Here is a 15,086-nt window from a genome sequence, read left to right on the forward strand (position 1 = left end):
TGACGCTTGAATTGGACCTTGTTTGTCTTTGTGATTTGGATACTGTTTGCCCGGATTTTATAAAATGCCTAATACCTATACTCCTCGTGAATATGCTGAGATGTATTTTATTTACGGTCTGTGTAATGCAAACGCTCGGCAAGCAGCCCGTACGTATCGTGAGCGCTATCCTAATCGCGACCGCTATCCGGATCATCGAATTTTTCTCCGTGTAAATAACGCGTATTTAGAAGGCAGAATTCCCGGAGCTGCAAACAACGTGGGAAGACCTAGAAGAGTCGATGAACTTCAAATACTGGCCGAAGTGACAGAAGAACCTTCTACGAGTGTTCGTCGTATTTCAAGACGTACTGGTATAGCAAAAACAACAGTACATCGCATTTTAAAAAGAAACAGTTTATACCCTTATCATATTCAACGAGTGCAGGCACTATTACCTGCTGATTATCAACGGAGGATAGATTTTTGTGCAGAGATGCTTCGCCGATGCCGACAAGATCCACTATTTTTCAATTCAATATTATGGAGCGATGAATCGTGTTTTAAAAGAGTTGGAGTGTTTAACATTCATAATTTACATGAATGGGCTGTTGTGAATCCACGTATTGTACGAGAAGATAGATTCCAGCACCAGTTTGGAGTCAATTTGTGGGCTGGAATCTTAGATGGTAAACTTATTGGTCCATTTGAGCTCCCACCGAGGCTTAATGGTGCTCGGTACTTGCAATTTTTAAGAAATGACTTAAGTAATTTATTAGCAAATGTACCACAGGAGGTATGTGAGAGGATGTGGTTACAGCATGATGGCGCACCCGCTCATTATTGCAGACAAGTGAGGGAATATTTAAACGAGTCTTACCCAAGTAGGTGGATTGGACGAGGAGGTACAATCCCATGGCCAGCTCGATCACCTGATCTTAATCCATTGGATTATTTTTTATGGGGATATTTTAAAGAATCCGTATATGAAACCGTTAACGATAACGAAAGACAGCTAAGACAAAAACTGAATGTGGTGAGTGAAAAAGTCAAAAATAATGAAAGGGCGTTAAAAAGTTTAAAAAGAAATTTTATAAGAAGATGCCGGCTATGCCTTAGAGTAAGAGGAAGACATTTCGAACATTTATTATAAGAAATAAATAAAAAAATTCTAACTATTTACTTTTGTTTTATTGTAAATTCCGCCAAGAAATTGCTATCTAATGTTGATTTAAAATAATTATTGTCTTTTATTGTTTCACAATAATGATTAATTATACCTTTTTGGAATCAGTATGAACTGCAGATGTTTTTTAAATAATGGTCCGCAAGGCTGTCATACATTTTTTTTGCACTAGCTTGCTTCAAACATCACGTTGCAAATTTAGTTATTTGATATTTGCGCATGTTTTGGTTTTTAATTTTTAATTTGGCAATATTTATTCACAAAAATGGATTTAATTGTGAAGACACATGTTTCCTCAGCCACCTTAAGTTAAGAAACAGGGCAAAATAAAAATAAAAAATATTTTTTTTCAACTTTTGTGTTGATAAGGGTAGAATTTTCAAAATAATGCTTAAAAATCATATCTTTTGAACTACTGGCCCTAGAACAGTAAAATTTGGTGTTTTCGATAGATGATGACCACCCCTATCACGGGTATCCCGTTGGTCCACTGATTACGGGACACCCTGTATAGTGATTTATACCTACTGAATTTTGAGATAGTTATGTACAATTTTAAGTTATAATTTATTACATTACATAAAATAATTAGTAAGGTTAGTTAGTTTTAACAAATGCATTACAAAGCAAAAATCCTTAAAATTATTTATTCCTCCTGCTATTCTACGTTTGTAGAAAGAACAATCTTGTTAAAAATCTTGCAAAGATGCCTTTGACAATTAATTATTAAATAACGAATACGGCTGTATGGGCTTGAACCCTTTTGCCTGTCCTAATAATGGGCGAACAAACCAAAAAAATAATAACGAATGTCGCAAACGTCAAAAAATTTTAGGAAACAACTTCAACCTGTTACTTTTGTGGTACAGTGATGCGCGCGCATCTTAAAATTTCACTCTCATCATTTTATCATAACGCGCCTAAAGAAGTATAACTTCATAAGTATTTTGTAAATTTGCGTTCAAAATTAATGAGTTAGTCAATAAGGTCCTATGTGCTCACAAAATTTATTCTTCCAGTGAAAGTGAGACTGATTGATAGAATTCCGAACGAGTAAAAAAAGAATTACTAATCAAATATAGGTATATAAGGCAAGTGTGTGTGGGCAAGTCGGTCGCAGGAAATCTTGTAGAACATTCGTCGACCAAATTGGGAACGTTTTGAGAAAAGGAAAGGTCCGAAGTACTCGGAACCGGCAGGCATGTATGAAAAGAGTAATGATTGTAGAGCCTTGAAAATAAACGTGGGAAACGTTATACGTCCGAATAAACATTTGCTAATTCTTGGTTTATACTCAGGTACAACTTTATATCAAGTATTAGTAAGGGCGTAAATCTTTCACGTACGTTTCGTCCTACATTATATTACTAGAGCAACAGAAGCCAAAACAAAATTTTAGTATTTTTGTCTGCCTGTCTGTATTCTGTAGTCTGTACTCGCATTTTTTTTTTATATGAGAGGGGGCAAACGGGCAAGAGGCTCACGGGATGGGAAGAGGTGAGGCAACCGCCCGTGGACATCCGCAACAACAGGTGTGTCAAGAAATGCGTTGCCGGCCTTTAAGGTGGGAGTATGCTTTTTTCTTGAAGGTCCCTAAGTCGTATCTGTTCGGGAAGACCGCTGCCGATAGTTGATTCCACAAAGTGGCTGTGCGAGGCAAGAGATCGCATGACGCAAAAACTACACCATGGAACTGAAAACAGTTTCCATTGATGCATTGCTCCATGGAAACTGTTTTCAGTTCTACGTTTAGTGTAACTAAAATAGTATAGGCACTATTTTACCGCGAACAAATATCTAATAACCGCTATTTTAAATTTAATTCCTAAATGTCATAATAAAATTAAAAATAAAGATTTTTTATTTTAATACATTACAAATTTGTTTATGGCCGTCAGGCTATTAAATAATAAGTTTTATTGCACGATATTACATTGCAACCATATTTTTTATGAATAAAAAGAAAATTTATTGAAGTAGGCGTTACTTTGCGGAAATCCATAATTATACAAATGATTTAAGTTTTCTTAAGTGTTAATTCCGCCAATATTTGTTTTTAAACAATTCGACACGTGCTTCGCCTCTACACGAGGCATCCTCAGGGCGTGTTGTCTCGCCAAAATCTGGCACGAGACTTTCTTCCATTATATTAGATCTTCCATATTGAGTCTCGTCCTGAGGATGCCTCGTGTAGAGGCGAAACACGTGTCGAATTGTTTAAGAACAAATATTGGCGGAATTAACACTGAAGAAAACTTAAATCATTTGTAGAATAAAAAGAAGCCCGCTGCTTTTTCGAATAGGTGGTAGTTATTGACTTTCAATAAGTGATATCATATCTTATTTTGAATAAAATTTTTAATAATCACACGTACAAGTTCGTGAGCAAAAGCTACTTTTAAATCTAATATATAAAATTCTCGTGTCATGGTGTTAAACATTGAACTCCTCCGAAACGGCTTAACCGATTCTCATGAAATTTTGAGTGCATATTGGGTAGGTCTGAGAATCGGACATCTATTTTTCATCCCCCAAAATGTTAAGGGTGGTCCACACGATTTTTTTTTTACATTTTTTTTTAATTTGTTTGCATTCAAAAATAGCATTAAAATACATACAACTTAAAATTTTCACTCATCTACGATCAACAGTTACTTTTGTATCGCGATTTTAATATCGGCAATACAATCGATAACCACCTACATAGGACCACCCTTAACATTTTGGGGGATGAAAAATAGATGTTGTCCGATTCTCAGACCTACCCAATATGCACTCAAAATTTCATGAGAATCGGTTAAGCCGTTTCGGAGGAGTTCAATGTTTAACACCATGACACGAGAATTTTATATATAAGATTGAAAATAGGATGGGACATCACTCATTGAAAGTCAAAAACTAACACCTATTCCAAAAGGTATGCTTCAGACCTGAAAAAACGGGCGCAACAAACTGAGTAGGTTTCTTTTTTCTTTTCCAAAAAAATATGGTTACAAAGTAATATCGTACAATTAAACATATTATTTAATAGCCTGAGGGCGGTCGCTCCATTCTCAATCTGTGAGTAATCAATTTATGAGTAAATTTGAACTTTATTGTTGCATATATACATCGCCCCACAAAAGACTAACTAACTCGACTTAGCCGAGTAGTTGACATTTATAAGTATATGTCTGTTACTGGTGTTAACATTATGGTTATGACAGTTTCTAGTAAATTAACTTATTATTCATTTATTACTCGCATCTGCCCGCGACGTCGTCCGCGAGGACGGTATAAGCTGAAAAAATACTATGTATGCATCTGTTGTGATGATATGTTTCTTATATTATGTTGTCCCGTCTTGTGCAATTCATGCAAAATTTGAATTAAATCTATTCAGCAGTTTATGCGTTTTGCCCGGATACAGACTAATATTGTTTGAACTACTTTATTGGATCTGGTATTATTGGTTGTACCTACATACAGCAATTAGATAATATTCTTTAAAAAAATGTATATTTTTCACTTTATTACAATTAAATGCATAAAAGGCATTAAATTTCTCAAAATTGATTCCTTTAGAATTCTTTTTGATGTCACTTCTAACACTACCACCGCTTCGGAAACAAATGGTGCTCTGAGAGAGAAGAACCGGCGCAAGAAACTATCCCAGCATTATTTGGAGCTCTTTTTAATAAAGTCATTGCTATAGCTATAAAATAATCATAATCTAGTCCCAGGCTATTAAATCACTTAGATATTCAGCTGTGGAGTATTGGGATTTACGACAGAGACATTTTTTAATAAAACATTTAACATTATAAAAATGTATTAATATTAAGTACCCTTAAAGCTATAATGTTTCCTATTGTATTATCATGCCATAATTAACCCAATTTGCCTACATTTTTTAAATTAAGAAAAATTTTAGAAATAATAAATAATTACTTATAAAAATATTATCCAGACTTAAGATCTTAAGATTGTATAAAAGGCAAAAAAGGCATTTATTTTCCCAAAATTGATTCCTTTAGAATTCTTTTTAATGTAATTTCTAATATACTATATACTACTACCTACTGTATTTGGAAGTACTATGTATTAAATGTTTTTTATAAAATTGTTTAAAGTGTTACTTCTTACATCTCTCTCTATGAACTGGTAAGAATTTCATTTTAATGAAAATGTGTAAGAAATTGTTGCAAATCGGAAGAAAATAATTATTTTTATAAAAAAACTTATGTTTAACGTGTTTAAATTAATTAAAAATCTATACTTATATTATAAAGCTGCAGTGTTTGTTTGTTTGTTTGTTTGTTTGAACGCGCTAATCTCTGGTACTACTGGTCCGATATGAATGATTCTTTCAGTGTTGGGTAGTCCATTTCTCGAGGAAGGCTATGTTTTTTTTTTCAAAATTAGGGATCCGTAATGAAATTGCTATTTTGTAACACAAGGTGTAAAATCGAAAACCTATTTTTGCGTGCGCTGCAAAAACTATTGACAATAGAACAAAATGATGTACAGGCTATAATATAGGCAATATTTTATTACTTATAAAACTATCGCGTGAATTATACTTTATATGGCAAAACAAAGTTTGCCGGGTCAGCTAGTAAGGTATAAAATTGTAATCATTTTAGAAAATATATTTTAGATTCATTAAATTTTATATTAGTTAAAACTAATATAAATTTAGAGACACTGAGAAGTACTTAATTAAGTATATTTTTTCTAAATTCCGTTAGAATTAGATTCAATGTACATAATTAATAATATATCAAAAATATTTGAATGATATTAATAGATGTTATAATTATATATAATAAACATATAAGTAATTATAAATATGATACTTACGTTTTGTGTGCGGAAGTTGTGCGTCTGTACTGAATTGGTTGAGTAAGTGAGAAGCTCTTATATATGTTTTGCATCGCGGTGCAAGTTAGACCAGGAGCCAGCTTAAAATATTATCATATTTTTTCTTATCTGGTTTGGCATTTATGCATGCGGTAGTAGAAATATAATCAGAACAATGCGAGTTTCTTTTTTATCTTTAGTAAAAAAAATCATGGTAACACACTTCTCTTAGTCGGTAGTCCTCTTTAGGGCTCGTTCATGAAGGGACTCCGCTGCTCGTTTGTTCGTCTGTCCGTCTGTCAGGAAGCTGTATCTCACGTTTCAAACCTGATATGTTTTTGTTATTTAAAGTTATAGTTAGTCAACTGAAGTTTATACAGAGTGTATACTTCTATGATACATAAAATAACAACCAATAATTAAAAACTAAGATTTTGAATTTAGAATTGACCACCACATTAATATATTTGTCTTTTACGTTTAGTGAAAATATTTTAAAAATACTAATGTATCTTGTACGCTGTTACAGAAACCTTCGCTTTAGAAAAACGGACAATTTTATTAATAAAATAACTATGAACAAAATTTAACGAAAATTTATTGAAGATGGCGTTACCTTGCGGAAATCCATAATTATACAAATGATTTGAGTTTTCTTTAGTGTTAATTCCGCCAATATTTGTCTTTGGTCTCGTGCCAGATTTTGGCGAGACAACAAGTCCTGAGGATGCCTCGTGTAGAGGCGAAACACGTGTCGAATTGTTTAAAGACAAATATTGGCGGAATTAACACTAAAGAAAACTCAATTCATTTGTATAAAAATTAAACTACTTTTGACAAATTTTGTTCGATTCGCATTATTCTTCAAAATATCTAAAAAGTTCTCGTCCCGTGCTACTGACCCTCCACCACAAAATGAGACTTAAAATCTTATGTCTCAAGGTGACGAGCGCAGTTGTAGTGCCGCTCAAAATTTTTGGGGTTTTTCAAGAATCCTGAGCGGCACTGCATTGTAATGGGCAGGGCGCATCAATTACCATCTGCTGAACGTCCTACTCGTCTCGTCCCTTATTTTTATAAAAAAAAGCCTTTCTTAAAAATTAATAAATATTATATCCAAAGTTTTAGTATAGTATTTTAAAAAAGTTTGATATGTAATGGCGTTTCAATGTGCGACCACTTGCATAATTATCATTCCATAATAATTATTTAGATTATGTGCGTTGTCTCTTAGACTATATGCAGGGCTTCCTCTGCTATTTGTATTGGTAGTAAAGTGCCGCGCACAGTTACTCGTCCTCCATTGACTCCGCATCATCTATTCGTTGGTACTTCTTAATACAAAGGTGCTATCTTCGTGCATCTATAATAAATAGACGGAGCCGTAACAATCTAAAACCCCACGACATATTTTTTGTACTCAGAGTTGGATCGTTTATCAATTTAGAAACTTCAACCATTTCCCGCCACTTCACATATTTCTTTCGAGGTTAATATGAAATCAATAATGTAATGGTGTACTACTGTAGGGATTGCCTTACCCAAATTGGGTATGGAGGCGACAGTCATTTTCAATACAATTCAAAAGGTATTTTGATCGTATGTCCGTGTATCGTACTATTGATACAAAATAATAATATTGACACACTTTTCACACAAATTATCTTGCCCCAAGTTAAGCATATATAGCCTGTGTTATGGGTTACAAGACAATGATATATTTAATATAATATACTTACTTAAACATACATAAATTCATATAAACATACATAAATACATTTAAACATCCATGACTCGGAAACAAACATCCATATTATATAAATGCTTGCACCTACCGGGATTCGAACCCAATACATATACCAACACACCGTCATAAATGGAGAGGCCGCGTGCTATAAGAACTAAAAACGCTATTAATACCGTTAAAGTCAAATTTCACCGAAATCCTATAAAGAAACAAAAGAGATCATCGCGAGAAAAATTAACGCTAGAACTTATCGTGTATCATCAAAAAAGACCTGTGTGCTTATCATCGGTATATACAGGATATGCCCCTAATCAATTCCTACAACCAAAAGGAGTAGCTTTATCAAAATACTTCATGTTTGTGCTCATAGCTCTAAAGAAGCTTCACAAGTTGTCGGAAAAGTGCAACGTGTAAAATATCCTGCGTCAGTCATGATTTAGTGGGGGTGTCTTGTCAAGGAAAAGTGGTGGAAATCTTTTTATGGGAAGGACTGAAAACTTCAGTCAAAGTGTGAGACTGTCTGAGATCATATTGTAGTGAAACCTCTTTGTACTACGCTTATCAAAAATTTACTATGGTATTTTCGGCAAGACTGCACTTGGTCACAAGGCACAAACTACCCAGCCCTTGCTGGAAGTCAACATCCCGGATTTTCTGATGTGAAAACTGATCCTAGCCTAATGCAAATCTGTAGCTCTTGCTTGGACCACTAATTATGCTAAGTTTTAGAAGACCTGTTCTGAATGACACTTTAAAATAGAGTCGCTTCCAAAGAGGAGAACTTCCTTTGAGGGATCATTCCCAACCACTGGTAAGTAAGTAACGACTTTTATGTAAGTTTTTATTTTTCCTCTAAGCGTACAGCTATGCCGAGAGGAGAATATTGTAACACTAGGTTGTCTGCTATGCTGCATCTTTCTTCGGTTAGCTGCAAGACATAAAGTCAATTAAAATTAAGTTCCAATTTATCAAAATCAAAAACTAGAACAGCATGATCCAGTATCCTGTAAACGTTTCAATACTTTAGCTTTGCGTATACATGTCGCTACTTTGCTCGTCATCTATCGCTTAAATCACGGGATATGTTTCAAATAGCCCTTTAAGGCTTGTGTATATGTCAATAAGTGGTTTTCTCCGTGTAACTGTTCTTTATTGAGTGAATATAAATGAACAAAAAAAAATATATTTTATTTATTGGACTTTATATTTTAGTTTGAACGTTTGAAATTATTCTCATAATGTTATAAATAGATGAAAAAAATCTCAAAGTGAAGCCTTTTTTGTTTGAATTTTTGTAACTTCATACTTCTAAATGGCATTGAATTTCAGTATTTTTCTTTCACATAAATTTTTGGCTAGATATTTTTCACAAAGTGGACGATTGGCGACTCAATATAATGACTTATTAGGTTAAAAATAACTATTCCTTGTTTTCTATATAAATTCGCATGGGCGGGTCCGTGCGCGGGCGACTGGCGGCAGTGTAAGTTGGACTGTCGGACGGAGAGGTCACTCTACTTGTAATTTTATGGTGCACTAATTCACGCATCCCGCTTTAGTGACACTTGTTTTATTTTAGTACAAGGTACTTATTATGTAAATAATAAAATTTCATTTTGCGTCGTGCGTGCGGGCTGCTGTTGTCGAACTATCGATACTTTGGTTATCGATATATATGATAAGCCGGAAATCATCTATAATATCTATAGGGCTATCGATATAACATTGAATATTTAGGTTCAATTATACTATAGTATTACTGTGTATCGAAAATATCGACACTATCGATAGATTATCGATATTATTTGGCTTCAATTATCAGCTTTAATAATATCCTATTGATAGAGGACTATTGAACTGAAACACTTTTGCGTGTCCTCTCATTTATATATATTTCCAATATATCACCAGACTCTTAAATCTTTAATTTTATCATCGCTAACTAGCGATCTAAATGTGTTGTGTGTAGGCGTCCCTCTACAGTGAAGTTTTCAAGGAACATTCTTCCATTCACAATAGAATTGTGGAATCAACTTCAACGCGCGATGTTTCCAAGTCAATAGGATGGGTATCTTCAAGAGAAACTCATACTAATCATAATGATGGTCAATACTTATGGATTTCTTTGGTATTTCACGGGAGCGCGGAGAGAGGATTCCCGTAGATTCCTTCTACGTGACTTTCTTCTCCATCTGCTTTTTTTTCTACCTAAGTCTGATGAACCAGATACACTATCCTTCTTTCCTTAATCGTGTTATAAGCCCCCGTACGTAACGTATGTTTAAATTTATTTCCCGTCAGTTTGTAAAATCATTTAATGATTTTTGAAGTGAAAACTTATTAAGAGGCGTTGAGCACTTTTATTAGAATGGGTATAAAAACGTTAAATTCGCGTCAGGAGACGTGACCTGATCGAAAATTCGCAAGTATGAATGAAATTTAAAAAAAACTTAATTCAAATTTAAAAATTATTATAATGTTAAAATCATTGTAATAGTTCTGAAGTGTTAATTTTTTATGCAATATAAATTGTCATTGTTGTGTACGATAGCGCAATAAATGAATATTGTTAACCAATTAAATGCTAGTACTTTTATACTGATAAATAAAGCATTTTGTGCGAAATAATTGCGTAACTATTCCAAAATATTCAAAAATCCACAACATTAATGTCCAAGTTTTTACTTCAGCCAGCACTCCCAGAGTGCAATCCGTTGTTTTATGGGAGAGAAGGACAAACGAGCGTACGGGTCACCTGATGTTAAGTGATCACCAACGCCCTTGTAATACCACAGGAATTACAGGAGCGTAACCGGCATTTAAGAAAGATATACGCTTTCTTTGAAGGAACCCATGTCGTATAGTCCTGAAAACACCGCACAAGGAAGCTCATTCCATAGCTTGGTTGTACTGGAAGAAAGTTCTATGACAACTGCACTGTGGAATGCCTGAAATCCAGATGGTGGGGATATAATTATATACCATTAACAATAAGGAATCAAACTTTCATACTGACATTCACAGCTGCGACCCCTAGCTCGGCAGCGAGTATTGCTAACCAATGGGCATTAGCCCAATGGTTAGCAATACTCGCTTATCAAAAGTTTCAAAAATTGCATTTGGCTACGTAATGACTCTGCTATAATAGCAAATTGGTTTTGTTTCTCACGCTACTTCAATATAATATAACAAGAATATTTAATACAGATTGTCGCGAAAGTGAGAAAACACAATGAATATAACATAATATAATTCGTTGAACTCATCAGGAATTATTTTGAAGCCTGGGAGGAATCACAGAATGCACTTGGTATCTTCTGTGATTTACCTAAGGCTTTTGATTGTGTTCAACATTCAAGGCTGGTCAGGAAGCTTGGCACTATGGTATAAGAGGATCTGCGCTCGATCTTCTGATCTCATATTTAAATAATAGGATTCAGAGGGTCGATCTGAATAGCAGGAGATCTCCTGGGACTCTTCTCGGTATGGGGGTACCACAAGGGTCTATTATTGGACCTTTCCTCTTCCTAATTTATATAAATGATCTACCTAAACTTGTAGAAAAAAAAAACACAAGGTGGTATTGTTTGCGGATGACAATTCACTCATATTAAAAGTGAAAATAAGTCCAATCTTATTTAATGAAGTAAACAATGCTCTATTTCACATCGTGTACTGGTTAAGCGCCAATAACTTATTGTTATCCTGTGCAAAGGAAGGCTCTTTGGCCATGCCGGCTAAGTTACGGGTATCATAACGGCGCCTATTTCTGCCGTGAAGCAGTAATGTGTAAACATTACTGTGTTTCGGTCTGCAGGGCGCCGTAGCTAGTGAAATAACTGGGCAAATGAGACTTAACATCTTATGTCTCAAGGTGACGAGCGCAATTGTAATGCGGCTCACAATTTTTGGGATTTTCAAGAATTGTGAGCGGCACTACATTGTAATGGGCAGGGCGTATCTATTACTGTCAGCTGAACGTCATGCTCGTTTCGTCCCTTTTTTCATATAAAATAAATAATAGTTAAAACAAACTAAAAAACATGCTTTATATAAAATTCAAGTAAAAAATAGAAAATAAATTTTAATAAATTTAAGTTGAAAATAGTGTAAAAAACATATATTTTATTGCAAAAAAGCGTGTGGTGTAGAAGAATTATTATTCTATTTTTCAATTTTTAGTTAAATTTTCTATAAAAGCGTATTTTTAAAACTATTAAGTACTTTAACACCAATTCCTGCCTTATCGACGATAGATAAAAATTATATAAATTGACAAAACTCTTAGTTTGCAAATTTAATAATTGAATAATCGTATTGTTATCGGTCCTCTATAAAAATTTCAAAGTTTGAATGAAATCTGGCCGTTACAAACATACATACAAACATACAAGTGAAGCTAATATAAAGCGTATAAAAATGTAGTAATGGCAGGTACGAATTTCAAATATAATATCATAGTTTCTTTTGAGTGTATTGTCAGACTAAGTTAACTAACTCAAATAAAATTTGAAAAACAACAAAATTTTATGAACGATGCGAGACTCGAACCCACGACCTCCGGCGTTACGTGCCGGTACTCCAACCAACTGAGCTAACCGTTCGAGTTACTTATCGTTATAAAATCTTGTATGCTTTGTTCACCTGTTAGGTTGTGGCTTCATCTACAGAATCTACTTTACAGTTGATAACCTGCTCAACCCCAATATTTGCATATTAGGAAATTGACTTGAAATGTCGCTCTTGTAAATCTTATAAATGTGTTATGTTTTTAAAGTGATAACCCTCACTTCTAGGATTAATACACAAATTAAATTTGAAAAACAACAAAATTTTATAAACTTTACAACTTTTAATTTTATTTGTGTATTAATCCTAGAAGTGAGGGTTATCACTTTAAAAACTTAACAAATTGTTAACTAACTCACCAAAATGTAAAGTTTTGGAAGCATAGCTCCGTCTAGTTCTATATAAGCAAATATTTGGTTGTCTATTGGTCATTTAAATAAACAGTTGCGGTTGAAAGTTCAATATATGGGTATAGTGATCTATGCACTTGAAAAAACCTCTAATTAAGTGTTTGCTTTTGAATTGAAGAAAAGAAAATATTTATGATAAATTTATTGAATATCCGTTACTTTGAAGATTATTTTATACGCTTTTTATCAGCTTTACCTATCTTAATTTTAACTTTAAAGACTTCCGATTTATGTGAACATTAGCACACACATAATATAGTAAAAAAAAATAATGAAACACAAAAATAAGAATTATTTTTCTTATTTTGTATTTAAATTATTAGTATCTATCAATTCATGTCCAAAAAATGTTTATGTCTCACGACTACCCAACACTTTCACATCTCTTACTCAGGGGCGTGTATATAATATAGATTTATAATAGGCAATTAGGCAGTGCATCGTTATGAACCTATATAAATATAGCACTAGTGTTAAAGTTAATTGAGTTTAATTTGGTTCCATTATTTTATAACCAAACTTCTATTGAATATCACCGCTCTGCGACAACACTTCTATAATATCGGAATACTGGGTCTCGAAATCTCGAGCGATTTTCAATTTCGTGGCCATCTGGAGGGCAAAGCCAAATTGGCTTCGAAGCAACTGGGCGTCATTAATAGAGCACGGCAATACTTCAAGCCGGCCCACATTCTAGCGCTCTACAAAGCGCAGGTCCGGCCACACATGGAGTATTGCTGTCATCTCTGGTCTGGTGCACCCCAGTATCAGCTCGATCCATTTGACCGCGTGCAACGTAGAGCAGCTCGAATTGTCGGGGACTTGGGATCACTTAGCATTGCTTAGAGATGTCGCTTCATTGTGTGTCTTCTACCGCATTTATCACGGGGAGTGTTCCGAAGACCTGTTTAACCTGATGCCTGCCGCCGAATTCCACCTTCGCACGACACGCCACAAGTTAGGATATCATCCCCACCATCTGGATGTGTGGCGGTCCTCCACAGTGCGGTTTTCAAGGAGCTTTCTTCCACGAACTACAAAGCTGTGGAATGAGCTTCCTTTTGCGGTGTTTCCGGGACGATACGACATGGGTACCTTCAAAAAAAGCGCGTACACCTTCCTTAAAGTCCGGCAACGCTCCTGTTATTCCTCTGGTGTTGCAAGAGATTGTGGGCGGCGGTGATCACTTAACAACCCGTACGCTCGTTTGTCCTCCTATTCCATAAAAAAAAAGATTACTGTGTTTCGACCTGCAAGGTGCCGTAGCTAGAGAAATTACTGGGCAAATGAGACTTAGCATCTTATGTCTCAAAGTGACGAGTGCAATTGTAGTGCCGCTCAGAATTTTTGGGTCTTTTCTTGAACATTCTTGGATGTTCTAAAAAAGGTAGTATAAGTATGACGATTATGATAAGGAAACTCATTCAAGGTAAAGTTTTTAAAACGGCTCACTGCCTTTAAAAATGTATTGACCTGATTTTAGATTCAAATAAACTCAATGTATTAAACTTGTTTTACCTAATGCACGCATTTTGAATGTTAAAATTGTATTGAGTCGAAATGCTCTCAAGTTTGTTGACCCTGCGAAATATATCGATATAATTTTAGACAGTACACTGCAGTGGGATCTTCGGCTTAAAAAAGATATACTTATTTCAACAGTTTCTGCAGTTCATTAAAAACTAACTGATCGAACTGCTTCTAGCACTGTATAACGACACAGGATGAATTTTTCAAATTTTCACAGATGACCAAATTCGAAGCTGTGAGGAATAGCGAGAAGTAGCGACTGATCCGATTTTGATAATAATGAAAACTGCATCAATGGATTATTGAACAATGAACAATCAATATTCCTAGCCGGGATTGGAAACCCGTTGATTTTAAATAAAAAAATTTAAATTTTAAAAGGTTATTGTTATTGCCTATTGTATTTTATATTTATTCTTGAATATTATGCTAAACAGTACACGTATAACCATATGTTTGACAGCAAATTTTTTGTGCCTGTTTGAAGCGCCACTCGCGAGCTTCCAGAGAACTAATTTTTACCTATAATACAAGTGGCTGTGAAGGAACGTCCAATACTCTGAAGTATTTTTGCATTTTGAATTAATTTCGTTCATTTTCCGTGTTATTTATACATCAAGAAAGAACGTATGAATCTACATTAAATTTTTTCTCACCATCTATCGATGTTTGCTGATTGGCCTTAACTAGTTTTAGTACCGCAGACTCTCGCTACATGGCCAACAGCGCCAAAATGGCGAATACCAAACAGGCACAAAAGCACTTTGACAGCCGCCAGTCCAGTGGTATATAGTAGAGGTCAGTGTAATGACGATAAAGCAGA

The 15,086-nt window shown here is 34.5% G+C and overlaps 2 protein-coding genes across 3 annotated transcripts in view; one reads left to right on the forward strand and one right to left on the reverse strand.

Moving 5' to 3' along the window:
* LOC126971377 (uncharacterized) overlaps nucleotides 1–15,086 on the forward strand; it is a 453,035-nt gene that overhangs the window by 350,050 nt on the left and 87,899 nt on the right. The gene's annotated exons all lie outside the window — the stretch shown is intronic.
* The window catches only part of LOC126971412 (uncharacterized), a 370,061-nt gene that overhangs the window by 18,817 nt on the left and 336,158 nt on the right, over nucleotides 1–15,086 (reverse strand). Inside the window, exon 1 of one of the 2 annotated variants that reach the window (XM_050817729.1) lies at nucleotides 6,008–6,037. The exons of the other annotated variant lie outside the window; for it this stretch is intronic. The gene's annotated coding sequence lies outside the window, so the exon portion shown is untranslated. Of the gene's footprint in view, nucleotides 1–6,007; nucleotides 6,038–15,086 lie in introns of those variants that run through there. 2 annotated transcript variants of the gene reach the window in all.

This window comes from Leptidea sinapis, chromosome 23, assembly GCF_905404315.1.
Source record: "Leptidea sinapis chromosome 23, ilLepSina1.1, whole genome shotgun sequence".
Lineage (NCBI taxonomy): Eukaryota > Metazoa > Arthropoda > Insecta > Lepidoptera > Pieridae > Leptidea > Leptidea sinapis.